We start from the raw sequence: 27,598 nt of genomic DNA on the forward strand, positions 1-27,598 counted from the left end.
CTCGAAAGGATGAGTCTAGAAGTACGGTGCAGCTTAACTTAAAAGAGAAGTGAAAAGACACTTTCTTGCACACTCAGATCTGCATTGAATGGACGGTGAGTGGATGCCCTACCCACAGAATCACACAGAGTGGGGTAGGAAGATGGCATCCCAGTGCAGAATAACCCACCAGCTACTCAATAGTAAACAGAAGGGCAGGCATGATCACGTTGTAAGCAGGTTTTATTGCAGCCCCCAGGCACTCCCTGAGGAAGCTTCCCAAAGGCAGGCCAGGCAAGGAGTCCTGGAGTTCCCGGCAAGAACCCTGGGACAGGCCGGTGCTATGGCATATCAGGTAAAGCCGCCGCCTGCAATGTCTGCATCCTGTATGGGTGCCGGTTCCAGGCCTGGCTGCTCAGTGCTTGGGCCCCTGCACTCACATGGGAGACAGGGATGAAGCTCTTGGCTCCTGGCTTCAGCCTGGTGGCCCTAGCTGTTGCAGCCATTTGGGGAGTGAACCAGCGGATGGAAGACTTCTCTCTCTGCCTCTGCCTCTGCCTCTGCCTCTGCCTGCCTCTCTCTCTCTCTAAGTCTTTCAGATAAACAAATACATCTTTAAAAAAAAAAAAAAAAGAACCCTGGAACAGCTTCAAGTTCATCCTCCCTGCTCCCTCCTGCCCATTACCCCTCACTGTGCTGATAGCCCTGGTGGTGACCTGTGGCTCTGTGTGGTCATGGCTGCCTCTTACACTGGACACTGGCTGGGGCAAATGTGGTTCCGACACGTGATGGAGGATGAAGCCTCAGATTTCTGATCTGAGCAGGAAACTGCTACGGAAGGAACGCATCCCAGCAGCAGTGCAGGGGACCTGACTTCTGCACGGGCTGTAGAGAGGCGGCTTTTCCACTCCCTGCAAGGTTCTCCCTTGGAGGAAGGGTCGCTAGGAGCTGATGCAGAATTCCAAACACCAGCCGTGGTTGGGCCAGGGAGGTTTGAGGAACCCAGAGGAAATAGGCCTTGGAATCTGAACGCAGACTGTGGCCATCAGGATCACCCCTGGCTCAGTCATTCACTGACACCTGGATGTAAGGGATTCCTCTCCTTAGCCATCAAGGCCAAACATCGTTTCTCTGAAGTTACACATTTCCAGAAGGAAAATTTGGGGGTAGAAAGTCCCACCTGGTTCTTTTGTCCATGCAAGTATTTGGTTTGCAACTTGAATCACCTTGAGATTAGGGGAAAGGCCATGCGAGGCATTTATTGGCTTATAAGACTCCATGGGGTCCAGCTGGACCAGGGGCTAATACTGTTAGTAATTTTCTTTCCCTCTGGATTCTGCTTTCCTTCAAGTCACCTCTTTCTAATCAGTCCCCAGCAGCTCAAGGCCAACTGGCTCAGCAACTTCAGAGAAGGAAGGTGTTTGTCTCCCAGTAGTCCTAGTAAAACTCCAAGGATCGGGTGGCTTGGGTCTCCAGTCCACTCCAATCGCGAGCAGGGTGAGAGCTGACCAGGTCCATGTCGTGAATCTCCCTGTGTGGTTTGGGGGCAGGGTTAACCCATGTCAACCGCATAGGTGGAGACGGTGGAAGAAGCAGTACCCAAAGGCAAATGAAGGTCTTCTTAGCATGAAGCCAGGGGCCCGGTTCTTGGCCAACTGCATCAGAAGTGTTGCCCTCCAGAGAGAGCAGGTGGGACCCAGTCACCTCCACAGTTTCTGTCTAGGTTTTTCTCACAATGGTTTCATCTTGAGCCCACCTGTAGAAAAACCAGGATTCCATGGGTGCGAGGTAGAGCCCTGAGATGATATGCCTGCAGAAATCCCCCAGTGGTTGTGCTGGGCAGATTTGGAAACCAGTAATCGAGGGGACAGTCTTTTCACTTTCCCACTCTCTCCTCTAAGACTGAAGAGTGAGTATTTGTGGAGCTCCAGCTTACACAGTTAGCAAGGCCTTTCTACCAAAAATAGGTCAGCATAAAGAATTATCTTTGGCCTAGCAGTTAAGGTGCCAGTTGGGATCCCTGCATCTCTTATCATAGTGCCTATATTCAAGTCCCCTTCCTCCTAATTCAGATTCTTTTTTCTTTTTAACACTTATTTATTTGAAAGGCAGAGTAGAGAGAGGGAAGGAGGGAGAGGGAGAGGGAGAGAGAAAGTCAGAAAGTTTTCCATCTGCTTGTTCACTCCCCAAATGGCTGCAACGGCTGGAGCTGTGCCGATCCGGAGCCAGGAGCTTCTTCTGGGTCTCCCACGAGGGTGCAGGATTCCAAGCACTTGGGCCATCTTCTACTGCTATCCCAGGTCACAGCAGAGAGCTGGATTGGAAAAGAAGCAGCTGGGACTAGAACCGGTGCCCATATGGGATGCCGGCTCTTCAGGCCAAGGCTTTAACCCACTGCGCCACAGCGCCAGCCCCTGTCTACTTATTTTGAAAGGTAGAGTTCAAAGAGGAAGAGAGAGAGAGAGAGAGAGAGAGAGAGGTCTTCCATCAGATGGTTCACTCCCCAGTTGGCTGCAATGGTCGGAGCTGCACCCATCCAAAGCCAGGAGCCTGGAGTTTCTTCCAGGTCTCCCAGGCGGGTGCAGGGGCCCAAGGATTTGGGCCATCTTCCACTGCATACCCAGGCAATAGCTGAGAGCGGGATAGGAAGTGGAGCAGCTGGGACCTGAACTGGTGCCCATATGGGATGCTGGCACTGCAGGCAGCGGCCTTACCCACTACGCCACAGCGCCGGCCCATAGCCAATATTTTAAATGCGGTGTTTATCCTTTACAAAGATCTCTTTGTTCTCTGCCCACATACGTAGCTATCTGTGTAAGCAAACGTGCGTGTGTGTGCTTGATTGCTACAGAGCAAGTACTAGACCTGCACACGTGGAGACTTAGAGCAGCATCCGCTTGGTAGCTCACGCGCACGGCCAGATTCAGGTGGGCCTGACTCGGTCCTCTGCGTGGGATTTCACATGGCTGAAGCCAAAGGCAGGCCGTGTGTCTGCGGGCTCTGCTCACCAGGAGCGTCAGCAATCCCTCATGTTGCAGGGCTGAGATCCCCGCTTCCTTGCAAGCCATCAGCTGGGGGCACCTCACAGTCCCCGGAGGCTGCCCACACACCTCAGCACTTGGCCCCTCCACCTTCACGTCAGCAGCCTTGCACAGTTTGCCTTCTAAAGTTTACTCCCACTCTGCAGCCCCCAGGAGGAAACCTTTGGTTTGTGAAGGGCTCCTATGAAACGCTGTCGAGGCCCACCTTGCTGACCGCCCTAGTTCAAGGGCAGTTGATTGCTAACTTCAACTGCACCTGCAAACATCCTTTTTGCCAGATAATGGAACCTAATCACAGGAGCACATGGGGGTCAGGAGGCCTCTGGGATTTTATTTATTTGCTTGGGGGAGGGGGTTCCTCTACTGTGAATCATCTGCTCATCTCTCTTACTTATTTTCTACTGACCAATCTATCTTCTTTTTTAAACAGGTATTTATTTGGGAGGCAGAGAGAAAGAGCCCCAGTCCACTGGTTCACTCCCCAGATGTCTGCAGCAGCATGGGCTGGGACAGGGCAGCAGGCAGAACTGAAAACACAACCGGGTCTCCCACTGGGTGGAGGGAACCCAGTTACTGAGCCATCACGGCGGCCTCCCATGATCTGCACTGGCAGGAAGTCGCTGTCAGGAGCCAGAGCCGGAAATCAAACTCAAGATTTCCAATACAGGATGTGGGCATTTTTTAAAATTAAATTTTTTTTGGAAAAAAATTAATTTATTCATTTGAAAGGGTGATGTGGGGGAGAGAGAAAGAGAGAAGTCTTCCATTGTCTGCCTCACTCCTGACATGGCCACAACAGCCAGGTCTGGGCCAGGCTGAAGCCAGGAGCCAGGAACTCCATCTGCCTCCCCATGGGCAGCAGAGGCCCAAGCACTGGGCCATCTTTCACTGCCTTCCTGGCCTCATTAGCAGGGAGCTGGATCAGACTCTGGGCAACCAGGACTCAAACCATGGGCATGAAGAAACAATTCTTCCCTCACATCCAACAGAAAACAAGACCTAAAATTGAGCAGATAAACTCTAAAACTTTGGAGAACCTTCACTGTTTTGGGTTTAAGAGAATATCAATTAGAAACTTGTATTTATCCAAAGATAATTTTTTAAATGAAGTCAACAGAAGCCTGGGAGATGATATAAACTACGTGTAATTAACTAGCGAATGTAGAATTTATAAAGGCATTTTAGGGGGCCACTGCTGTGGTGTAGTAAGTTAAGCCTCTGCCTGTAGAGCCGACACCCTATATGGGAGCCAGTTGGAGTCCAGGCTGCTCCTCTTCTGATCCAGCTCTCTGCTATGGCCTGGGAAAGCAGCGGAGAATGGCCCAAGTGCTTGGGTCCCTGCACCCACATGGGAGACCAGGAAGAAGCACCTGGTTCCTGGCTTCGGATCAGCTCAGCTCCAGCCATTGTGGTCATTTGGGAGTGAACCAACAGATGGAAGACCTCTCTCTCTTCTCTCTCTCTGCCTTTGCCTCTTTGTAACTCTGCCTTTAAAATAAATAAATAAGTATTAAAGAGAGAGAGAGAGAGAGAGAGAGAGAGAGAGAGAGAAGGGGCCAGCGCCGTGGCTCACTTGGTTAATCCTCCGCCAGCGGCGCCGGCATCCCATATGGGCGCAGGGTTCTAGTCCCGATTGCCCCTCTTCCAGTCCAGTCTCTGCTGTGGCCTGGGAGGGCAGTGGAGAATGGCCCAAGTGCTTGGGCTGCTGTACCTGCATGGGAGACCAGAAAGAAGCACCTGGCTCCTGGCTTCAGATCGGCACAGCACCAGCCGTAGCAGCCATTTGTGGAGTAAACCATCAGAAGGAAGAACTTTCTCTCTGCCTCTTTCTCTCACTGTCTATAACTCTACCTGTCAAATCAATAAAAAACACTAAAAAAAGAGAAAAGTAGAAGGCAAAATGGAGGACAATATTAAAACTTGAAATGAAATTTTAAAAGGGCCAAAAAAGGAGTCAAAGAGAAAATGACTAACATTGAAGACATACTGTAACTATAGATCCCTGAAGGAGAAAACAAAGGCAAAGGCAGAGAAGGGACACGGGGGGAAGGCCCTGTGGTGGAGGATTGAGAACCACCAGCAGCAAGGAACTGAGGCCTCCTGCCAGCAGCCGTGTGGATGAGACGCAGTCTGGTCGTCAAAAGACTGCAGGTCCTGCCTTGTGACCTTCACTGCCACCTTGAGGGGGACTGAGCTGGGCCTTGCAGCCAGGCCACTCCCACAGTCCTGGCCTGGAGAGCAATCAACAGTCCTTGCGTAAGCCATTCCGTTGCATACTGATTTTTAAAGGTTTGTTTATTTATTTATACATCTACTTGAAAGGCAAAACCACAAAGAGAGAGAAGAGAGATCTTCTACCCACCGATTCATTCTTCAAATGCCCTTTATAGCAGAGGTGGACCAAGCTGAAGCCAGGAGCCCAGAAGTCCATCCAGGTCTCCCAGGTGGGTGGCAGGGACCAAGCACTGGGACCATCATCTGCTGGCTCCCAGGGTTCATTAGCAGGAAGCTGGATAGGATGTACAGCAGCAGAGACTTGAACCACAAGCTAATATGGCATGTGCCGCATTGCTTGCCCCTAGTTTTGGAGTGATTTTTAAAATTCTATGTATTTATTTATTTCAGAAACAGAGACACACACACACAGATGATAGAGAAAGAAAGGAGGGAAGGAAAGAAGAAAGAAAGGAGGCGGGAAGGGAAGGAAGGGAGAGAGGGAAGGAAGGAAAGAAAGAAAAAAAGGAAGGAAGGAAGAACTCTCCGCTGATTCACTTGTCAAATGCCAGCAATGTCCAAGTCTGGCTGGGGGCCGGAACCCCATCATTTGAACCATCACTACTGCCTGCCGTGCCTGCCTCAGCCGGGTGTTGGAATGAGTAGCAGAGCTGAGTATCAAACCCAGGTACTCCAGTCTGCGATGCGGGTGTTTTAACCACGAGGCCACAGGCCCATCCCTGGAGTGAGTTTTTTAATGCAGCAGTAGGTAACTGATACAATTGGAATTAGCGTGGGCTGCTTCAAATATTGCTGCTATGCACATCTTGAGATATATCTTGTGGGTGAGTATGTGTGCGTTTCTGTTAGCTATAAACCTAGGAGTTTATACTGAGCTGAAGGAACCATGTTCGGCCTTAAAGGATACTGAATAGCGTTTCCCACAATGCTGATGGCAATTTCCACCCTCAGCAGCAGCATACGGGAGCTTGTATTGCTTACATTTTCCTCAACACTTGGCCTTTTTTTTTTTTAGATTTATTTATTTATTTGAAAGTCAGAGTTACACAGAGAGAAGCAGAGACAGAGAGAGGTCTTCCATCTGATGGTTCACTACCCAGAAGGCTGCAATGGTCGGAACTGCGCTGATCCAAAGCCAGGAGGCAGGAGCTTCTTCCAGGTCTCCCACATGGGTGCAGGAGCCCAAGCACTTAGATCATCTTCCGCTGCTTTCCCAGGCCATAGCAGAGAGCTGGATCAGAGTGGAGCAGTCAGGTCTCGAACCGGCGCCCAAATGGGATGCCGGCACTTCAGGCCAGGGTGTTAACCTACTTCGCCACAGCACCAGCCCCAGTAAATTTTTTTTATATTAGCCATTTTAATGGGCTGTAGTGGAATCTCACTGTGGCTTTAATTTACATTTTTCCTAATGTCTAATAAAGTTTGGTAGTGTTTCAGAAGCTTAATGGCCAGTTAGATGTCTCCATCTATAAAATACTTGTTCAAGTCTTTAATTCATTTAAAGAATAGAGTTGTCTTTTTTTTTCATTGATAAATTATCTTTACAATTCTGGAATTCTTTCTATGTTCTGAGTCCATCCTTTGGTAAATATTTCTTCTCCACACTTTTCCTTTCACTCTGTCAGTTGTGGCTTTTGGTAAACAGAAGTTTTTAATTTTAGTTTAGTCCAGTTTATTAATAATTTTCCATACAGCTTGTGGTTCTACACCCTATTTATTTTTATTTATTTGAAAAACAAGAGTTACAGAGGAGAGGTAGGCCAGGGCTTCAACCCACTGCACCACAGTGTGGGCCCCCTTTGCATCCTTTTTAAGAAATCTTTACATGGCCAGAATTGTGGTATAGTGGGTAAAGCTGCTGCCCAAAATATCAGCATCCCATATGGGTGCAGGTTTGCACCCCAGCTGCTCCACTTAGAATCCAACTCCCTACTAATGGACTAGGAAAAGCAGCAGAAGATGGCCAAAGTGTTTGGGGCCCTGCCACTCACATGGGAGAATCAGAAGAAGCTCCTGGTTCCTGGCTTCGGCCTGGCTCAGCTCTGGCCATCACAGCCATCTAGGGAGTGAACCAGCAGATGGAAGGTCTCTGTCTCTCCCTCCCTCTCTGTAACTCTTTCAAATAAATAAATAAATCTTTAAAAAGAGAGAAATCTTTGCCTACTTAAAGTCATGAAACTATTTTCCTAGGTTATTTAACTCTGCCTTTGGAATAAACAAACATATCTTTTAAGAAAAGGAGAAGGAGGTTCATTCAGTCTTCAGCCCATTTAGAACGAAATTTGCTGTATGGAGTGTGCGGCAGAGAGAAAATTTACAGATTACTCCACCACTATTTATTTTTATTTTTTCTTATTCATCCCAAATGGGATGCCAGTGTTGCAAGTGGCAGTTTAATTTGCTGCTCCACAATGCCAGCCCTTAATGTGGGCTGAGCTACACATCTGCTGCTTATCTTCTGTTTTTATCCCTAAAATTTCTTTTTTTTTTTTTTAAGATTTATTTATTTGAGAAGCAGAGCTATGGACAGAGAGAGGGAGACAGGAGCCAGGAGCTTCTTCCAGGTCTCCCACAGGGGAGGCCCAAGGACTTGGACCATCTTCCACTGCTTCCCCAGCCCATAGCAGAGAGCTGGATCGGAAGTGGAGCAGCTGGGACTTGAACCGGTGCCCATCTGGGATGCCGGCACTGCAGGCCGCGGCTTTACCTGCTACGCCACAGTGCCCGCCCCTCTACTCCTCGTAAGGCATTATCTGCCATGTTAATTCACTCCAGTGTTCTTCCAATTTAGTCTTCCTTGTTAAAATTGCTTTTCCTTTCCTTTTTTTTTTTTTTTAAGATTTATTTATTTATTTGAAAGGCAGAGTTACAGAGAGAAAGAGACAGAGAAAGAGAGAGGGAGAAGGAGAGCGAGAGGGAGAGGGAGGGGATTGGGGAGGGAGAGGGAGAATTTCCATCTGCTGGTTCACCCCCCCCCCCCCCAGATGGCCTCAACAGCCAGGGCTGGGCCAGGCCAAAGCCAGGAGCCAGGAGCTCCATCCAGGTCTCCATGTGGGTGCAGGGGCCCAAGCACTTGGACCATCCTCCACTGCTTTCCCAGGCCATAGCAGAGAGCTGGATCTCAAGTGGAGCAGCAGGGACTCAAACCAGCACCCATATGGGAGACGGGCACCACAGGCAGCTACACCACAGCACCAGCTTTTCTTTTCGTGTCAAATTTTTTTTCTGATTTCTATCACTACATTTCAGAGTTTTTCAAATCTGATCTGTGTTGTTCTTTCATGTCTTGTGTTATTCTTAACATCTCTCATATTTGTTTAAAACCGTCAGGGTTAGTTGTTATCTCTTCTGTGAGCATGCTTTCTTTGCTATGGATAGTGTTTCCTTATTCTCTTATAATAACTGCACATGGACCTTGGACTCGAGATTTTCCTGTTGCTTTTTAGATTACTTTTTTATTTATTTAACTTATTTGAGAGGGAGAGAGAGAAAGAGAGAAAGAGAGGTGTCTCCCATTCACTGGTTCACTTCCCAAATGCCCACAGAGTCAGGGCTGGACCAGGCTTGAGCCAGCAGCCAGAAACTCAATCCAGTCTCCCACATGGGTGAAAAGGACCCAACCACTTGAGAATCACCTACTGCCTCCCAGGTGTCCATCAACAGGAAGCTGGGACTCAAATCTAAGCATTCAAATATGGGATGAAGCATCCCAAGCGGTGTCTTACATGCTACACCAAATGCCAGCCTATCACTTACTTTTACATGAGATTGACTTTTCTGAACTTTGAGCACAGCTGTGGTTCAGGGTACTTTTTTTTTTTTAAAGATTTATTTGTTTTTTGAAAGGCAAAGTTACAGAGAGGCAGAGAAAGAGAGAGATAGGTCTTCCATCTGCTAGTTCACTCCCAAATGGCCAGAATGGCTGGAGCTGCGCCTATCTGAAGCCAGGAGCCAGGAGCTTCCTCTGGGTCTCCCACGTGGGTGCAGGGGCCCAAGGACTTGGGTCATCTTCCACTGCTTTCCCAGGCCATAGCAGACAGCTGGATGGGAAGAGGAGCAGCCATATGGGATGCCGGCACTGCAGGCTACTACACAGCACCAGCCCCCAGGGTTCCTCTTCTAACTTAGAGAATTCCCCCTGCTGTTACTTCCATCTGCTAATAAACAGAGCAGCTTTCTGAGATTTCTTAGCTCTACTTCCCTCCCCAGGCCTTGGCTCTTCTTTATCTTTGCTGTCCAATACCAATGCCTAGACCATGCAGGTCTTGCCTTGTCCTTATGTGGGGGTCTTCAGAAAGTTCAGGGAAAATGTGTACCTTCAAAGAATTGCACTGGAGCTGGTGCTGTGATGTAGTAGGTTAAGCCTCTGCCTGCAGCACTGGCATCCCCTATGAGTGCCAGTTCAAGTCCCAACCACTCCACTTCCAGTCCAGCTCCCTAATAATGAGCCTGGAAAAGCAGCAGAAGATGGCCCAAGGCTTGAGCCCCTGCATCCGTGTGGGAGATCTGGAAGAAGCTCCTGGCTCCTGGCTTCCGAAAGGTGCAGCTCTGGCCATTGAGGACAACTGGGGAGTGAACCAGCAGGAGGAAGACCTCTCTCTCTCTCTCTCTCTCTCTCTCTCTCTCTCTGCCTCTCCTTCTGTAACTCTTTAAAATAAATAAATAAATTCTTTTTAAAAAAGAAAAAGTCAGAGTAGCTGTAATTGTGCACCTGTTGAACAACTATTTAACTCATTGCCAGCTCCTCCTCGAGAATGTAAGTCCATAAAAGTGAGATCACTTCAGTTTTGCTGCCGTATCTCCAGGACCCAGCAGAGTACAGGGACAAGTATTTATGGTTCCTGGATGAACGGACAAGTGAGTCCTTAAAATTTAGGACAAGTGAGTCCTAAAAACCCACATGGGAGACCTGGAGGAAGCTCCTGGCTCTTGATCAGCCCAACTCCAGCTGTTGTGGATATTGGGGAATGAACCGGTGGATGGAGGATCTCTCTCTCTCTCTCTCTCTCTCTCTCTCTCTCTGCCTCTGTCTCTGCCTCTGCCTCTCAAATAAATAAATAAATATTGAAAAGAAAAAACTGTACAGGATACTAAGAGGACAATATGGGCTGTGTGGCAAGGTCTGAGACCATATGGTTGAATGCAAAGCATTCTCAGATTCACAGTCAGTGCAGCAAGTCTAGATTATCTGGGTCCTCCTTAGGCAGAGTGGGTGGTTCAAGTTCTATATTATAAGGTTTGATTCTGGCGTCTGTGGCATTGTCCTCCTGTGCCCTGACTGCAAATAACATCGTGCCAGGCTTTTAAGCTTGTGCTCTGATGAGGTTGTATGTTAAAAAGAAGCCAGGGGGCCAGCACTGTAGTGTAGCAGGTAAAGCCACTACCTGCAGTGCCAGCATCCCTCGGGCCCCTGTACCCACGGGGGAAACTCGGAAGAAGCTCCTGGCTCCTGGCTTCGGATCAGCGCAGCTCTGGCCATTGCGGCCAACTGGGGAGTTACAAGTGGATGGAAGACCTCTCTCTCTCTGTCTCTCCTTCTCTCTCTCTGTAACTATTACTTTAAAATAAATTAAAAAAAAAAAAAGAAGCCAGACAAATTGTATCTCTTCCCTTGTTGCGTGGTGTGTGAGCAGCCGCTGCTCTGCAGTTCCCAGCGAGGGACACCAAGAGGGGGAAGCATCTGGGGTGCCCACTAGAGTCACCATGGGGCAAACAGGAGAATCCCACAAGTCCAAGAGCTCACTCCTTCTTATGCATTATTCTGGGTCTATACACAGAGGCGACCCCAGACCCCAGGACCGCACAAACCTTCAGCTGCTCTGACCACGGCGGCACCAGGGGGCTGTGCTGACCACAGGTGGATGAGGCTCCTGCGCTTCCTCGTTGCTCTCCTGCCTGGGTTATCTGAAGATGCTTATTTCTCCCATCACCAAAGTGTTCGCTCTGACCCATTCCCGAGAGCTGTGGGAGCTTGGATTCGGGAAACACAGAGCAGCCCATCTCCCGGCTCGTGTCCCTGCCCCACATCCAGTCCGTGGCTGCCCCTCCTGCCTGCCAGGTGCCCCTGCTTGGATGAGGCCCAAAAATGTCCCATGGACTCACCCATGCCTTTGCCCCATGAACTCTCAGGGAAAGCGAGGTCACCCCCAACCCCAGAGATTCTGTCTTCTTTTTATTTATTTATTTACTCTTAGGCAGAAGGCCCTAACTATCAGAGCTCAAAAGTGCAAAGGGCTTCAGTTATCGCATGTTGTTTGCCAATATTTATCTATTTATTTGAAAGGTAGACAGAGATCGCTCATCCACTGGTTCATCCTCCAAATGTCCCCAATAGCTGGGGTTGGTCCAGCTCAAAGCCAGGTGCCAAGAATTCAATCCAGATCTCTCACATGGGTGGCAGGGACCCACGTACTTGAGCCAACGCCTGCTGTCTCCCAGGGTGCACATTAAAAGGAAGCTGGAATTGGAAGCAGAACCAAGACTAAAATCCAGGTACTCTGATATGGGATGTGGTCATCCAAAGCAGTATCTTAAAAAAAAAGAAAAGATTTATAGGGTCATTGCTGTATCATGGTGGGCTATGCCTCTGCCTGTGGCACGTGGGAGACCCAGAAGAAGTTCCTGGCTCCTGGCTTCAGATCAGCTCAGCTCCTGCCATTGCGACCATTTTGGGGGTGAACCAGTGGATGGAAGACCTTTCTCTCTGTTTCTCCCTTTCTGTGTGCCTCTCAAATAAATAAATAATTTTAAAAAAGATTTATTGACTGATTGATTTAAAAGGCAGAGCATCAGAGAAGGAGAGATAAATGATAGATAACATAGATATATAGATGGTAGAAAGATGATAGACAACATAATATATAGATGATAGAAGATAGATATATAGATAATTAGATAGATAGATGATAAAAAATATATTTCCATCTCCTGGTTCACCCTTCAAATGGCTACAGCAGCCAAGATTGAGCCAGGTCAAAGCCAGGAGTCAGGCACTCTATTCTGGTCTCCCATGTGAGTGGCAGGTGCCCAAGTTCTCAAGACATCATCTGCTGCTTCCCAGGTACATTAGCAGGGATCTGGGCTGGAAGCAGAGTAGCTGGGAGCAGGTCAGCACTCTGATATGGATTCTGCCATTCCAAGCAGTGGTTTAACCCACTTCACCACAACATTCCCCTCTGGCCAAGTAGTATCTCAACCATTAAGCCAAATGCCCACTTGAAACTCTGTCATCTTACCTTCTCCTGCTGGAGCCAGTGCTATGGTACAGTGGGTTAAAGCCCCTGTCTGCAGCACCAGCATCCCATAGGAGCGCCGGTTCGAGTTCCAGCTGCTCCACTTCCTATCCAGCTCTCTGCTATGGCCTGGGAAAGCAGTAGAAAATGGCCCAAGTCATTGGGCTCCTGCACATGCATGGGAGACTAGAGGAAGCTCCTAGCTCCTGGCTTCACACCAGCGCAGGTCTGGCTGTTGTGGCCATCTAGGGAGTGGACCAGAGGATAGAAGACTTTTCTCTCTCTCTCTCTCTCTCTGTTCTGCCTCTCAGTAACTCTTCCAAATAAATAAATAATTTTTTTTTAAAAAAGTAGCTACTGCTGATATACACTCTCCTTACTGAATTCATTTTGTGCACATTATAAACAATATATGATAGAGGAATCCAGAGTGTTGAAATTGTTTTTAAAAAGACTAGAAGAGGGCCGGCGCCACGGCTCACTAAGCTAATCCTCCGCCTTGCGGCACCGGCACACCGAGTTCTAGTCCCGGTCAGGGTGCCGGATTCTGTCCCAGTTGCCCCTCTTCCAGGCCAGCTCTCTGCTGTGGCCAGAGAGTGCAGTGGAGGATGGCCCAAGTCCTTGGGCCCTGCACCCCATGGGAGACCAGGAGAAGTACCTTGCTCTTGCCATCGGATCAGTGCAGTGCGCCGGCCGGGGCGGCCATTGGAGGGTGAACCAACGGCAAAGGAAGACCTTTCTCTCTGTCTCTCTCTCTCACTGTCCACTCTGCCTGTCAAAAAAATTTAAATAAAAAATAAATAAAAATAAAAAAATAAAAAATATTAGAAGATAGCTAACATAGAAGATAGCAGGAGGTTGGCTCTCTGGAGGAAAGGGATATAATTGTAAGGGCCTATAGGGTATAGGACACTTTCATAATAGTTGCTTCTTTTTAAAAATTAATTATGTATTTATTTGAAAGGCAGAGAGAGAGAGAGAGAGAGAGATCTTTCATCTACCAGTTCACTCCCCAGATGGCCACAACAGCTAGGGCTGGAACAAGCTGAAGCCAGGAGCCTGGCACCCAATCTGGGTCCCCCGTGTGGGTGGCAAGGACACATCTACTGAGCCATCACCTGTTGCCGTGCAAGCTGCAAATGAACAGGGAGCTGGATTGGAAGCAGAGCTTGACTCAGGGACTTGATATGGGATGTGCACATCCCAGGTGGCAACTTAACCCACAGGCCAAACACCCAGCCCAATATTTGTTTCTTAACCTGAGTAGTGTGAACACAGATGTTTATGAACTACAGATATTTAAACTGTACATATATATTTAATACACTTAAGTGTACATGATGCATTTCATACTTTTTCCTTTTTTTTAAGATTTATTTATTTATCTGAAAGGCAGAGTTACAGAGAGGCAGAGGCAGAGAGAGATCTTCCATCCTTTGGTTCATTCCCCAAATGGCTGCCAACGGGCTGGAGCTGGGCCCATCCAAAGCCAGGAGCCAGGAGCTTCTTCCAGGATTCCTATGAGGGTGCAGGGGCCCAAGGACTTTGGCCATCTTCTGCTGCTTTCCCAGGCACATTAGCAGGGAGCTGGACTGGAAATGGAGCAGGACTCAAACCAACACCCATATGGGATGCTGGCACTGCAGGCAGTGACTTTACCAGCTATGCCACAGTGCCAGCCCCCATAATTTTTCTATAAAGAAAAATATTGTAAAAGAAGAAGGAGGGGAAGGAAGGAGAGAGGGAAGGAAAGAGAGAGAAAAAGGAAGGGAGAGAGAGAGAGAAAGAGAGGACTGGACTATTTAACAGGAAAGATTGTATCAATATGCAATCCCACGTGTAGCTGGCGTTATCCAGCCTCCAGAACAATCATCTCAACAGTTACTCAGTGGATTCGCTGATTTCATTTAGGAAATGTGCAGTTAATTCATGGTCAAATCAAACATTATAAGCTACTTTCCTGTGAATCCCTCCCAAACCCAGATTATCTACGTCACAGTTACAGGGGACAGAATTTTCCGGGGACTCCTGGCTCCCTTGTTGGGACAAGAAGTGGGGCAACCATACGTCAGGCCGGGATATGAGCCAGTTCTTTCATTTCATCTTAAAACTGGCTCTATCCAAAAGAAAAGGGGGCAGGCACTGTGGCACGGTAGGCTAAGCCGCCGCTTGGGTTGCCCACATCCCATATCAGAGTTTGAGTCCCAGCTACTTGGCTTTGCAGCCAGCTTCCTCTAATATAGTTGGGAGGCAGCAGAAGACGAGCTAAGTCCTGGGTTCCTACCACCCATGTGGGAAGCCTGGATGGAGTTCCTGGCTTCTGGTTTCAGCCTGGCCCAGCCCCAGCTATTACAGGGATTTGGGTAATGCACCAGCAGACAATATCTGTTTATTATCCCTCTCTCTCTCCCTCTCTCCTTTCAAATAAATAAATCTTTCTTAAAAACTCAAAACAAAGAAAAATATTAACTCTACCACCTATAGGACTCATTATTTCAAGTAAGAGATGCTCTCGCTGACCAGTAACACAAACTGTCGCTCCCTTAGCACCAGGATTCTCAATTTTGAATTATTTTCAACCGTTGCTAGACAAAAGCCTCGAAACAAATGGTACCCCCCACCCCAACGCCAAAGCTTAGAATCCATGGTATGTCCACTGCTCCTTCCCAAGGCAGTTTCTTAAACATGGATCTCCATCTCCATGCTGTTTGTACACTACTCAACCTTGCCCTCCACACTCCTCCCCAGGATCGGGCACCTACCCAGTGGGGACAGTCTAGCAGGGGGCCAGTGGCCTGTGCACAATTACTAAGTCAACAAGCAGAGGCTGTGAGGTGGCCCACACAGGACACCGACCAAAGGGACGGTGTCTGAACTGAACCAACCAGATTCTCTTTCTTGTGGAGCTGGAAGTGATATGAGAGGTGGGAAGGTGATGACAGGGGAGGAACTGAGCGAACGCACAGAGAGGTGGCAGGTAGAAGACGCCGTGAGGCTGTGACAAAGCAGAAGCTCCGAGTAAGCAAAACCAATGAACAGGCAAACAGCATTTGGAGAAGAGGGTGAATGGGGGACAAAGTCTGCCAGCAGGAAGATAAGAGAAAGACCCTACTGCTGAGTAGCCATCATGGCGGGGAGGTTGGAAGCTCTTAGGAAGGGCTGGAGAGGACAACACAGCCCAGTCACAAGTTCTATCTCCACACCTAAACCACTGTTTAGTTCTCAAATTATGTCCCAGGCTGTGTAAGGATTAGCTATCCTGTGTCACTGATGAAATGTATGCTACCTCTTTGCCTTGGAATAAACTGCTACCATCATAGCAAGCCTTTGTGTTTGGGGGGAGGGGGGAGGATCTTGCCTTGTCATGGGTTAAGCCACCACTTTCAATGCCCACATCCCATACTGGAAGCGCTGGTTGGAGCCTCAGCTTCTCCGTTTCCCATCTAGCTCCCTGCTGATATTCCTGGAAAAGCAGCAAAAGATGGCTCAAGTGCTTGAATCCCTGAACCCATGTGGGAGACCCAGAAGAAACTCCTGGCTCCTGGCTTCAGCCTGTTGGAACCCTAGCCATTGTGGCCATTTGGAGAATGAACCAGTGAATGGATGCTCGCTCGCTCTCTCTCTCTCTCTCTGCCTTTCAAATTAAAAAAAAAAAACTCTAAAACAAAGAAGGGGGATCATAGGAAGGATATGCCTGTCATTGAGCCATCTCACAGATGTAGGAGGCGCTGCACTAGGTGTGGGAGTCTCTGGGAGTCTGGCCTAGAGGAAGGGCACATGTTATAGAGCAGTGTGACAAGTGATGCCACAGAGGGTCACCTGGGGGCACAGGTGGAGGTACAGGCTCAGAAAGCATGCCAGGGGAGTGGGCAGGAGCTGAGACGGGCCCCAAATGACTGGCTGTGTTTAGGGAGCCATCCTAGGTACACAGAGAGAACCAGGCATGTGGGAAAGACGGAAACGGGCACAGGAGCTCTGCTATGATGGAGCGCTTGGATCACAGCAGCCTCCACTGAAAACAAACACGAAAGCGAGGTGAGCAGCACCCCGCGGTCTGCCTCCCTGCCTCCGGCTCCAGCAGGGCTTGCACGAGCAGCCCCGGGAGCCCTGCCCGGCAGCCTCCTCTGCCCTCCACTCTCCACTCCAGCCCCGCCTCCAGAACCTCCATCTCAGCCACCTCCATGCAGACCAGCCCACACCCTCCCTATCTCTGATCCGCCAGGAGCTTTCCCCGGTTCCTCAGAATTATTCCCCCCAAAGTGGCGGCCACCCTCCACCCAGGGACAGTTTATATCTCTCTCCCTGGGCTTCTACCTGGATGGCCACCACGCAGCTCCGGAGGGTGTGGGCCACTGCCTCCAGGGAGGCCAGGCGAATGTCCCTCCCCAATGCCCCCTTGCAGCACGACTGGGAGCCTGTGTTTTAGTCACCCTGGAGCCTTCTCTCAAGCCTTGGAACAAATGGAAGTAAGCTCTTTTCAGGGGAAAAACAAAACAAAAACCTGGATAAGATATTAAATCACAGTTGTTGGACAACACACAAGAGCAACCAAGGCAAGCAGGGCCTGGAAGGCCAAGTTCCCAGGGAGACACGTAGACAGAACGGAAAGCACCAGAAAGGGTAAGCTTGCAGGTAAACGTCAATAATAACTATTAAGGCAGACTCTGGGAGGCTGTAAATGTTGGCTCAAGTAGTTGGGTCCCTGCCAGCCACCTGGGAGACCTGCACTGAGTTCCTAACTCATAGCTCCCAGCTTTGGCACAGCCCAGTTCCAGCCTCTGGGAAATCTGGGGTGGAAACAAGTAAATAATCTGTCTCTCCCCCCACCCCACTGCCCACCATCAAAAAAAAAAAAAAGTAAAAGAATAGAAAAAAAAAAAATATATATATATAGTACTATAATAAAAGAATTCCCAGGGCCAGCATTTTGGCACAACAAGTTAACTCACTGCTTGGGATGCCAGTATCCCATATCAGAGTACCAGTTTGATTTGGGTTCTGGCAGCTCCACTTCCAATCCAGCTTCCTGCTAATGTACCTGAGAAGGCAGTGCAGGATGGCCCAGGTGATTGGCCTCTGCACCCACATGGGAGATCAGGATGGAATTCTGGGCTCCTGGCTTTGTTGTAGCCATTGGGGGGGGGGGGTGAACCAGAGGATGGATGGATGCTCACTCGCTCTCTCTCTCTCTCTCCTTCTCTCTCCTTCTCCCTCTCTCCCTCTCTGTCATTCTCCCATTCAAATGATTCTTATAAAAAATATAAAGAGTTCTGGAACGGCTATTTATAATGGACAAAATAGATTTCAGAGAAAACAAATACAATCAGGAATAAAGAAGGGAATTTTACAATGACAAAGAGATGAATTCATCAAAAAATATAATTATATGCATTGTGGCATAGCAGGTAAAGTCTCTACCTGAGACACAGGCATCCCATATGGGCTCAAGTTTGAGTCCCGGCTATTCCACTTCAGATACAGCTCCCTGTAATTCACCTGGAAAAGCAGAGGAGGATGGCCCAAGTCCTTGGTCCCCTACACCCATGTGGGAGATCTGGAAGAAACTCCTGGCTCCTGGCTTCACCTGGCCCAGCCCTGGCCATTGTGCCATTTGGAGAGTGAACCAGTAGATAGAAAATCTTTCTCTCTCTGTCTCTTCCTATCTCTCTCTGTAACCCTACCTTTCAATAAATAAAATAAGTCTTTAAAAAATGGATATAAATCTAAATGTTTATGCTTCTAAAACCAGTTTCATAACTCATGATGCAAAAACTTATAGGACTCAAGGAGAAACAGACAAATCTGCAATTATATTTAGAGATTTCTGTATCCCTCTCTCAATAATTGATGGGTACAAGTAGACAGAAACTCATAATGCCATGGAAGATAGGAATGACCCTATCAGCCAGCTTTGAAGTTAGAAAGTATTTTAAGTTAATAAAAATGAAAACTCAGGGGAGCTGGCATTTAGCTAACAGTTAAGGCACCACGTCCCACATCAGAATGCTGGCGTTCAAGGCCTAGCTCCCTTCCCAGTTCCAGGTTTCTGCAAATGCGGACCCTTGGAAGCAGCAGTTAATGGCTACAGTAGCTGGGTTTCTGCCACATGGTGAGAGACCTAGCCATATGACCTAGCCATAACCACTGTGGGCATGTGGGGAGTGAACCAGTAGGAGGGAGTCAGTCTCTCTCTCTGTCTCTCTCTCTCTCTCTCGCTCACCTTCAAATATATACATAAAAACTTTTTTGAAAATTAAAAAATACGACACATCAAAATTTGTGGAATGTTAATAGCAGTACTTAAGAGAAATGCTTGCCTAGCACCTAGAACCTATATTAAGAAAGAAGAGCCAAACAAGTAGAATTGACTTTCAGTTTAAAAGATTAGGAAAAATGGTGCCGGCACTGTGGCGTAGCAGGTAAAGCCGTGGCCTGTAGTGCGGGCACTACAGTCTCAGCTGCTCCACTTCCGATCCAGCTCTCAGCTATGGCCTGGGAAAGCAGAAGATGGCTCAAGTCCTTGGGCCCCTGTACCCACATGGGAGACCTGGAAGGAGCTCCTGGCTCCTGACCTCAGATTGGCCCAGCTCCAGCCATTGCAACCATTTAGGGAGTGAACCATCAGAGGGAAGACAATCTCTACCCCCCCACCCCCCCACCCACGCTGTTACACTGCCTTTCAAATAATTAAATAGATCTGTGGGGAGCAACTCGGACTAGACTAAGTTACTGGAATTAAGACTTATTCTATGCATCTGCTCTCCCACAATATGGCGCTGAGAAGGGAGTAACAACTTCTATGCAGCTGCCTCTCGCCAACTTGAGTGATGACCTGCAGGAGCTGATCCTGCTCCTGATTGGAGGAGAGCAGCATACTCGGCGTGTGGGTAGCAGAGTTGGGATTGGTGGAAGAGGACTATAAAGGAGGAGAGAGACAACATGCACCAGGAACACCTGAGGAACATCTGAGCAGCCCCTGAGAGAGCCAGCCCGCGGTGTGCCACTCCCCCGCGGAAGTGGGGAAAGTGGCAGGGGGAACCGCCCTTCCACGGAGGTGGAAGGGTCGTAGCCAACCCGGGAAGAACCAGCAGCAAACCCGGGGAGGGCAGAGCAGACAAAAGAACAGCGCAGGGTCCTGTGTCGTTCCTCCGCGAAGAGGGGGAGCGACAGATCTTTTTTTAAAAAAGTGAAAATGCATTCAAATAGTTTCAATTGATTATAAATTCAGCCAAAATTTTTTAAAAGCAATAGAGCAACCCAAAGAAACCAAAAGTTGTTTCTTAGACACAATCCTTGAAATCTATTCATCACCAAAGTTTTCTAAGAAGGAACAGAAGACCAGAGTCTCTCTACAGCTATTAAAGAACTTGAACGTGGGGGGTGGATGCTGTGGCCCAGCAGGTTACACCACCCCTTGGGACACTCACATCAGAGTGCCTGGTTCAAGTTCTGGCACTCGGTGCTTCCAATCAGCTTCCTGCGCACGCACCTGGGAAGCAGCAGATGATCGCCCATGAACTTGGGTTCCTGATACCAGTGTGGGGGACCCCAATGGAGTTCCTGGATCCTGACTTCCATCTGGTTTGCCGCAGATTGGGGGTGAACCAGCAGTTGGAAGATTCTCATTCTGTCTCTCCCTCTCTCACTGGAACTCTTACAAATAAATATATGTTTGGGAATGAACCAGCTGATGGAAGACTTCTCTCTGCCTCTGCCTCTCTGTAACTTGGCCCTTAAAATAAATAAATAAAAATTAAAAATAAAAATAATTAACAATCATTATCCACATTCTCTTTGCTTCCATTACCCAAGCTTTCATTGATATATTATTTAAACTGATGACTCTTTTTTTTTTTAAAGATTTTATTTATTTATTTGAGAGTTAGAGTTACAGACACAGATACAATGACCAGAGCTGTGCTGATCTGAAGCCAGGAGCCAGGGGCCTCTTCCAGATCTCCCATGCATGTGCAGGGGCCCAAGTGCTTGGGCCATCTTCTACGGCTTTCCCAGGCCACAGCAGAGCTGGAAGTGGGGCAGCCGGGACTGGAACCAGTGATCATATGGGATGCCGGCACTGCAGGTAGTAGCTTTACTCACTACGCCACAGCACCAGCCCCAACCCATTTTTTTTTAAATAAGCAAATTATTTAAATAGATGGTCATCCAAAGAGGGCATCCAAACAAGCACGTGAAAAGATGCTCAACTTCCTTTGCTTCAGGCTTCACACCCAGCTGGCTGCTTACAATAATTTTTAAAAGATGGAAAATAACAAGTGTCAGAGAGCAAATTAGTTTGCTAAACCTACCGTAACAAAGCAGCACCAACTGAGCGGCTGATTTACTTAGTGTTCCATGGTTCCGGAGGCTGAAGTCCAAGATCAAAGTGTCCGCAGGGCTGCACTGCCTCTGAAGGCACAGGGCAGGGTCTCCTCTGGGCCTCTCTCCAAGCTTCTGCTGATTCCTCGGCTGGTGGCAGCTGCTGGAGCTCAGCAAATGAGCGTCCAGACAATGGCACCGTGGCTGCTGAGTGCTTTGAACTGAAAGAGAGTGTTAGGCGTCAGAAAGTTAAGTCTCTCCCTGACTTTCTCCTGCCCCTCTTCATTCTATCCTCAAGGCAAGCCACAGACACTAGAATTCCTCTTCCCAAGGTGTGTTACAGAAACTAGACCCCCTTTTCCCCAAAGCAAGCCATAATGCCTAAAAATATCACTCAGACCGTCCCCACCTCCTTTATCTGTGTGACAGCTGGCCATAAAGAAATTAAGACCCTCATTCCAGAGGAGTCCTGACCTATACCTGGGAGGAGAAAATGCTGTAACAGGCGGCCAGGGAGAACCTGGACAGACATGCATTAGCTCAGATCCTTTTCATCCAATCATATTTCCACCTGTTGTCCCTACTTCCTCAACTTAACCCTAAAATTAGATAGCTTTTTCCTCTGTATCTTTGAGTCTTCATTCCGAAGGCTCCTATGTCGTGTAAAAATACGTTATGCTTTTCTCTTGTTAACTTTTTTTTTTTTTGACAGGCAGAGTGGACAGTGAGAGAGAGAGAGAGAGAGAGAGAGAAAAGTCTTCCTTTGCTGTTGGTTCACCCTCCAATGGCCGCCGCGGCTGGCGCGCTGCGGCCGGCACACCGCGCTGATCCGATGGCAGGAGCCAGGCACTTATCCTGGTCTCCCATGGGGTGCAGGGCCCAAGGACTTGGGCCATCCTCCACTGCACTCCCGGGCCACAGCAGAGAGCTGGCCTGGAAGAGGGGCAACCGGGACAGAATCCGGCACCCCGACCGGGACTAGAACCCAGTGTGCCAGCGCCACAAGGTGGAAGATTAGCCTAGTGAGCAGCGGCGCCGGCCTCTTGTTAACTTCTTATTGTGGGTGTGTGCTGTGATCCTTTGGATGGCTGAGAGAAGAGTCTCATCATCTCTTTCCTGCCCTGCACAGTGTAACTTCCTCCTTCAGATGGCCTTCTTCCTGCACGCCCCTCTGCATCCAAACTTCCCCTCTTTAGAAAGGACACAGTCATGGGGCTGGCATTGTGGCATAATGGGTTAAGCCATGGCCAGCAGTGCCGACAGCCCATATGGGTACCGCCAGTTCAAGTCCTAGCTGCTCCACTTTGATCCAGCTCCCTGCTGGTGCGCCTGGGAAAGCAACAGAAGATGACCCAAGTCCTTGGGCCCTTGCACCTATTTGGGAGACCCGGATGAAGCTCCTGGTTCCTGGCTTCAGCCTGGAGCCCTGGTTGTTGTGGCCATTTCAGGAGTGAACCAGCAGATGGAAGACCTCTGTCTCCCCTCTCTCTATAACTCTCCCTTTCAAATAAATAAATCTTAAAGAAAAAAATATGGTACACCAACTGACTCCAGGATGACTTCATCTTAACGTAACAATTCTATCTGCAATGACCCTATTCCCAAATATACTCACCTTCTCAGGTTCTAGAAGTTAGGACTCAACATACAAATGGGGAAGGGGGGACCCAATTCAATCTGTAACAGCAAGAATTGGGGTAACTGGAACTCTCCTACCTTGCTGGTGGGAATGTAAAATGGTGCAGGCACTTGGAGAAACAGTCTGCCATCCCTCGCGATGCTGAACATACGTAAGATCCAGCAACTCCACTCTGAAGTACATACCCAGGAGAACAAAAACATGCACAGGCACACTATAGGAGCATAATTCATAATGACCAAAAAGGAGAAACAAACCCGCATGTCCTTCCATGGCTAAATGGATGAGCCAAACATGGTATATTAGATATACCACGTGTATATACATGGTACATCATACCACAGGATATATGTGGCAGTAAAATGAGCACAGAGCAGCAGCATGCGTCAACCTTGCAAACGTCACAGTCAGTGAAAGAAGCCAATCACCAAAGACCACAAATGCACGACTCCACTTATAGAAGTATCCAGATGGATGGACTCACAGAGACAGAAAGAAGATCAGGGACCAGTGCTGTTGCGGAGCAGGTTAAGCCGCTGTCTGCAGTGCCAGGATCCCATTTGGGTGCCAGTTGGAGTCCCAGCTGCTCTACTTCCAATCCAGCTCCCTGCTAATGCACCTGGGAAAGCAGTACAAGATGGGTCAAGGGCTTGGGCCCCTGCACCCATGTGGGAGACCTGGAAGAAGCTCCTGGCTCCAGGAGTTATTTGGGGAGTGAACCCAGGATGGAAGATTGATATCTCTCTCTCTCTCTCTTTCTCTCTCTGTAACTCTGCCTTTCAAATAAATGAATCTTTTAAAAAAAAGATATGATCTTATTATTAAAAAAAAAAGAAGAAGAAAGAAAGAAAAGAAAGTCAATTAGTTGCCTAGGGATGGGACGATTGGGGAAAAGTGGAAGTGACTACTAATTGGTACAAAGTTCTTTCTGGGATAATAAAAAGTACTCTAAAATGTATCATGGTAATGGTTATAAAACTGAATTTTTTAAGATTTTATTAACTAAATAAATAAATCTTTAAAAAAAAAACTTTTAAGGGGCTGGCACTGTGGCATAGCAGGTTAAGTGGCCACCTGCAGTGCTGGCATCCCATATGGGTGCCGGTTCGAGACTCAGCTGCTTCACTTCGATCCAGCTTTCTGCCATGACCTGGGAAAGCAGTAAAAGATGGCGCAAGCCCTTGGGCCCCTGCACCCACGTGGGAGACCTGGAAGAAGCTCCTGGCTCCTGGCTTTGGATCAGCCCAGATCCAGCTGCTGTGGCCAATTGGGGAGTGAACTAAAGGATGGAAAACCTCTCTCACTCTCTCTGCCTCTCTTCTCTCTGTGCAACTCTGACTTTCAAATAAATAAATAAATCTTTAAAAAAAAAAACTAAAAAAGATTTTATTTATTTATTTGAAAGGTTGTAGTCACAGAGAAAGAGAGAGAGAGACAGAGAAAGAGGCCTTCCATCCACTGGTTCACATCCCAAATGGCCACAATGGCCAGAGCCAGGTCAATCCGAAGCTAGGAGGCAGGAGCTTCCTCCAGGTCTCCCACATGGATGCAGGGACCCAAGGACTTGGGCCGCCTTCTACTGCTTGCCCATGCCATAAGCAGAGAGCGGGATGGAAAGAAGAGCAGCCAGGATACCAAGCGCTGTCCATATGAGATGCCGGCACGGCAGGCAGAGGCTTAGCCCACTATGCCACAGCGCCGGCCCCACAACCCTGAATATTCTCAGTTGAGTCGTGTGTTTTATATGGGATAAAGTCTAAGGTATATGAATTATATCTCAATGACACCACTATTTAAAAAATAATAAATAATCCCCAACTCCCTATCATTCAAAAACAAACAATGGCCAAAACAAAACAGAGTAAGATGCCAGCAAAAAACAGCTGCTAGAAGGGAGCCACAGCATGGCAGGGATTTTTGCCTGCTGTGGTCGCTTCTGCTGTTGGCCTCTCAGTACCAAAACAACATCTAAAATCGTGGTGAAGCAATATACATGCAAAGGCGCATCAGAAAAGAGCACTGGCCATCTGAGAGGAAAAATTAGCACATGTGACCTCAAGGACCTGGTGAGGGCTGGGTCCCACTGCTGAGCCTTAATCCCCACTGCAAGGAACCACTGAAGGAGTTTAGGCAGAGGGGTCAGGTTCACACTTGCAAAGACCACTGGTGGCTGGGGAGAGCCGATCCAGATGAGAGCTGAAACGTTGGATTTAGCCACAAAGAAGTCATTGGTGACCTTGGAGAAGTCAGTCCAGGTGGAGGGACGAGGTGACTAATTTGGGGAATTGGAAAGGAAGTGGAGCTGGCAAAATTATACTACACTTGGGAAGGCCTCTCCCGATTCCCTATAAGTCTCCAGGGAAACAAGACCAAAAATACACTTGGCTTGAGCAATAACCAAAGCCATGTTCCCATGCATATTCACACACAGCCGGCTCCCCAGCGGCTTCTGTCTCTGCTCAAGGACCGCGCACACCTGACACAGACGGAGGACCCAGGGCTACAGCTGTTCAGGGGTCACTGCCCACCGCTCGCTGGCCCTCTTTTGTCGCTGGGCGAGGAGCGGGTAGGAAGACATCAACAAGGCTTTACCAGGCCTCTCATCTGGACCACGCACAACTCAGAACTCAAGGCAGGCCAGCCTGGCACACCCAAGCCCTGCCCATTGAAGACAGTGAGAGGTTTGGGAATAGGGCACTTGCCCCTGGTGTAACCACATGTCTGAAGCAAGAACCAAAAGAGCTGGGTTTTAGTTCTCTCTCTATCACAGTAGCAAGGGTATGGGCAAGCGACAGTGTCTCAGGGCTCCCAGCTCCTCATCTCAAAAAGCAAGACAGGCCAGCATCCTGGCTCACTAGGCTAATCCTCTGTCTGCGGCGCCAGCACACCGGGTTCTAGTCCTGGTTGGGGCACCGGTTCTGTCCTGGTTGCTCCTCTTCCAGGCCAGCTCTCTGCTGTGGCCCGGGAGTACAGTGGAGGATGGCCCAAGTCCTTGGGCCCTGCACCCCATGGGAAACCAGGAGGAAGCACCTGGCTCCTGGCTTCAGATCGGCACAGTGCGCCAGCCGTAGCAGCCACTTGAGGAGTGAACCAACAGAAAAAGGAAGACCTTTCTCTCTGTCTGTCTGTCTCTCTCTCTCATTAACTCTGCCTGTTAAAAAAAATAAATAAATAAAATAGAAAACAAAAATAAAAAAAAGGAAGACAGACCCAGTGTTGTGGCACAGCGGGTTAAGCCACCACCTGTGACAGCAGCATCTCCTTGAGATGCTTGAGACTCGGCCGCTCTGCTTCCAATCCAGCTCCCTGCTAATGCACCTGGGAAAGCAGCGGAAGACGGCCCAACTCCAGCCCCCACCTGCAGCCATGTGGGAGACTTGGGGGGAATTCCAGGGTCCTGGCTTCAGCCTGGCCCCGTCAACCCATCATGGCCATTTGGAGAGCGAACCAATGGATGGAAGATCTCTTGTTCTCTCTCTCTCTCCGTGTCTCTCCCTGTCTCTCTGTAACTCCGCCTTTCAAATAAATAATAAATAAATATTTTTAAATTAAAGAGAATTAATATACACCCTGCCCTGTTCAACAGGTCAAGGAAGAGATAATAGGCATGCAAGGGCAGGTCCAGGTTTTTCAGGCCTGAGCACATACAAACATCATTTCATGGGGTTCCTTAAGAAAAAGATTATAAAATTTAAAATATATAACGAGGTCCAAATGTGAAAAAGAATTATATCCAGATACAAAATTTCAAAAGCTCATACATACCAAGAACATGACACAATTCTTTAAAAATAGTATATTTGTTAACTTAACTAGTTACTAGTGCTAGTCAGTTTCTCAACTCTATTTTTGGATGGTTGTCAAATTTGGGAGAATCTCTATCAAGCTTCTTTACGAGCTATAAGATTTCAAAGAATTTCACACTGTCTTGTGCAGTGACTAATCTTTAGTATCTCTCAATCTAGACAGGGGAACATCTGAGGATGTTGGTTCACTCCCTAAATGCCAGCAATGGCCAGGGCTGTGCCAGTCTGAAGCCGGGAGCATAGAATTTCATCCCAGTCTCCCCCGTGGGTGGTAGAGGCCCAAGCACTTGGGTCATCTTCTGCTGCTTGCCCAGGCACATTTAGCAGGGGGCTGGACTGGAAGTAGAGCAGGCAGGACTCGAACCAGCGCTCATATGGGGCCCTGCTGTCCCAGGTGGTGTTAATCCCGTGAGCGGGACTCCCACACTGGGAAAGCTAGCAGTAACTTGGTATACACATGCATAGATGCCACTAAATCACAGAAATACACGGAACCACACGAATACACCCCGCTAAACCCCTGAGAACCCTCTGCTCCCAAATGCTTAATGTCCACAGCCACTCCGGCTTAGCAAATTTAGGGTGAAATAGCTTTGGTTTTTGCTAATTTTATACAAACACAATCATGTGAACACGCCGGCAAGATCCCTTCCGGTCTGGCCCGCCCATAGTAGCTGCCCAGTGAATGGGGGCGGCCAAACGCCAAGCAGAGGCCTCTGCTGACCCAGCGCACCCCTCCTGCGACCCCCGCCCTCCGCTGGCCTCAGTCTCAGGTTCCAAAACGAGCGCGCTCCCTCGGGCCCGCGCCGCACCTGGGGCCTGGAAGCCCGAGGTTTCGCGAGATCTCGCGACAGCGCGAGTCTCGTCCGCCCAGCCGACCCCGGAAGACAGTCCCGCCCGGCTGCTAGCGCGGCGTCCTCTCGCGGTGTTTGGGGCGGGGCCTGTACGCCTGACCTTTCGGTGGCGGCGGGGACCCAGCTATGAAGGCATACTAGGGTATTTAGTCTGCCCGACTCTGAAAGTTACGGTCGGGAGGCGAGGGACCACCTGGAAGCCGGCGCCCGAGGCTGCGCGGGCCCTGGCCGGGGTCTGCACACGTGGGTGATGAGGACCCAGCAGGGCCAGCGACTGCCGGTCCTAGGCTGTCGCTCCGGGCTCCGGGCTCCGGGCTCCGGGCGCCTTAAAGGCGTGGTTGTCCTCCCTCGGTGTACAAATGGAGAAGCAGGCTCAGGGGGAATGGAGGAGCCTGCGGAGCGTCACAGGAGAGGGTGTGGCCCAAACTATTCGTAACCCGAGTAGAGCAATCTGTCTACAGGTCCTTCCACCCCAAGGTTCCTGGAAGACCCT

The 27,598-nt window shown here is 48.9% G+C and overlaps 1 long non-coding RNA gene across 9 annotated transcripts; it reads right to left on the bottom strand.

Moving 5' to 3' along the window:
- Window positions 1–204: 204 nt before the first annotated feature.
- Window positions 205–27,395, bottom strand: LOC103348881 (uncharacterized). Of its 9 annotated transcripts, none has more exons than XR_016231871.1 (5): window positions 27,064–27,395; window positions 22,930–23,064; window positions 22,523–22,617; window positions 20,797–21,027; window positions 2,056–2,293 (listed from the first exon to the last, which is right to left on the bottom strand). It is a non-coding gene; the product is annotated as an uncharacterized LOC103348881 (long non-coding RNA). The 9 variants fall into 9 exon arrangements; XR_016231874.1 differs by lacking the exon at window positions 2,056–2,293 and adding an exon at window positions 11,491–11,784; XR_016231872.1 differs by lacking the exon at window positions 2,056–2,293 and adding an exon at window positions 15,837–15,950.
- Between the last annotated feature and the right edge of the window lie 203 nt (window positions 27,396–27,598).

The sequence above is a fragment of the Oryctolagus cuniculus genome, chromosome 3, assembly GCF_051225735.1.
Source record: "Oryctolagus cuniculus isolate XC-2025 breed Fujian yellow rabbit chromosome 3, ASM5122573v1, whole genome shotgun sequence".
NCBI lineage: Eukaryota > Metazoa > Chordata > Mammalia > Lagomorpha > Leporidae > Oryctolagus > Oryctolagus cuniculus.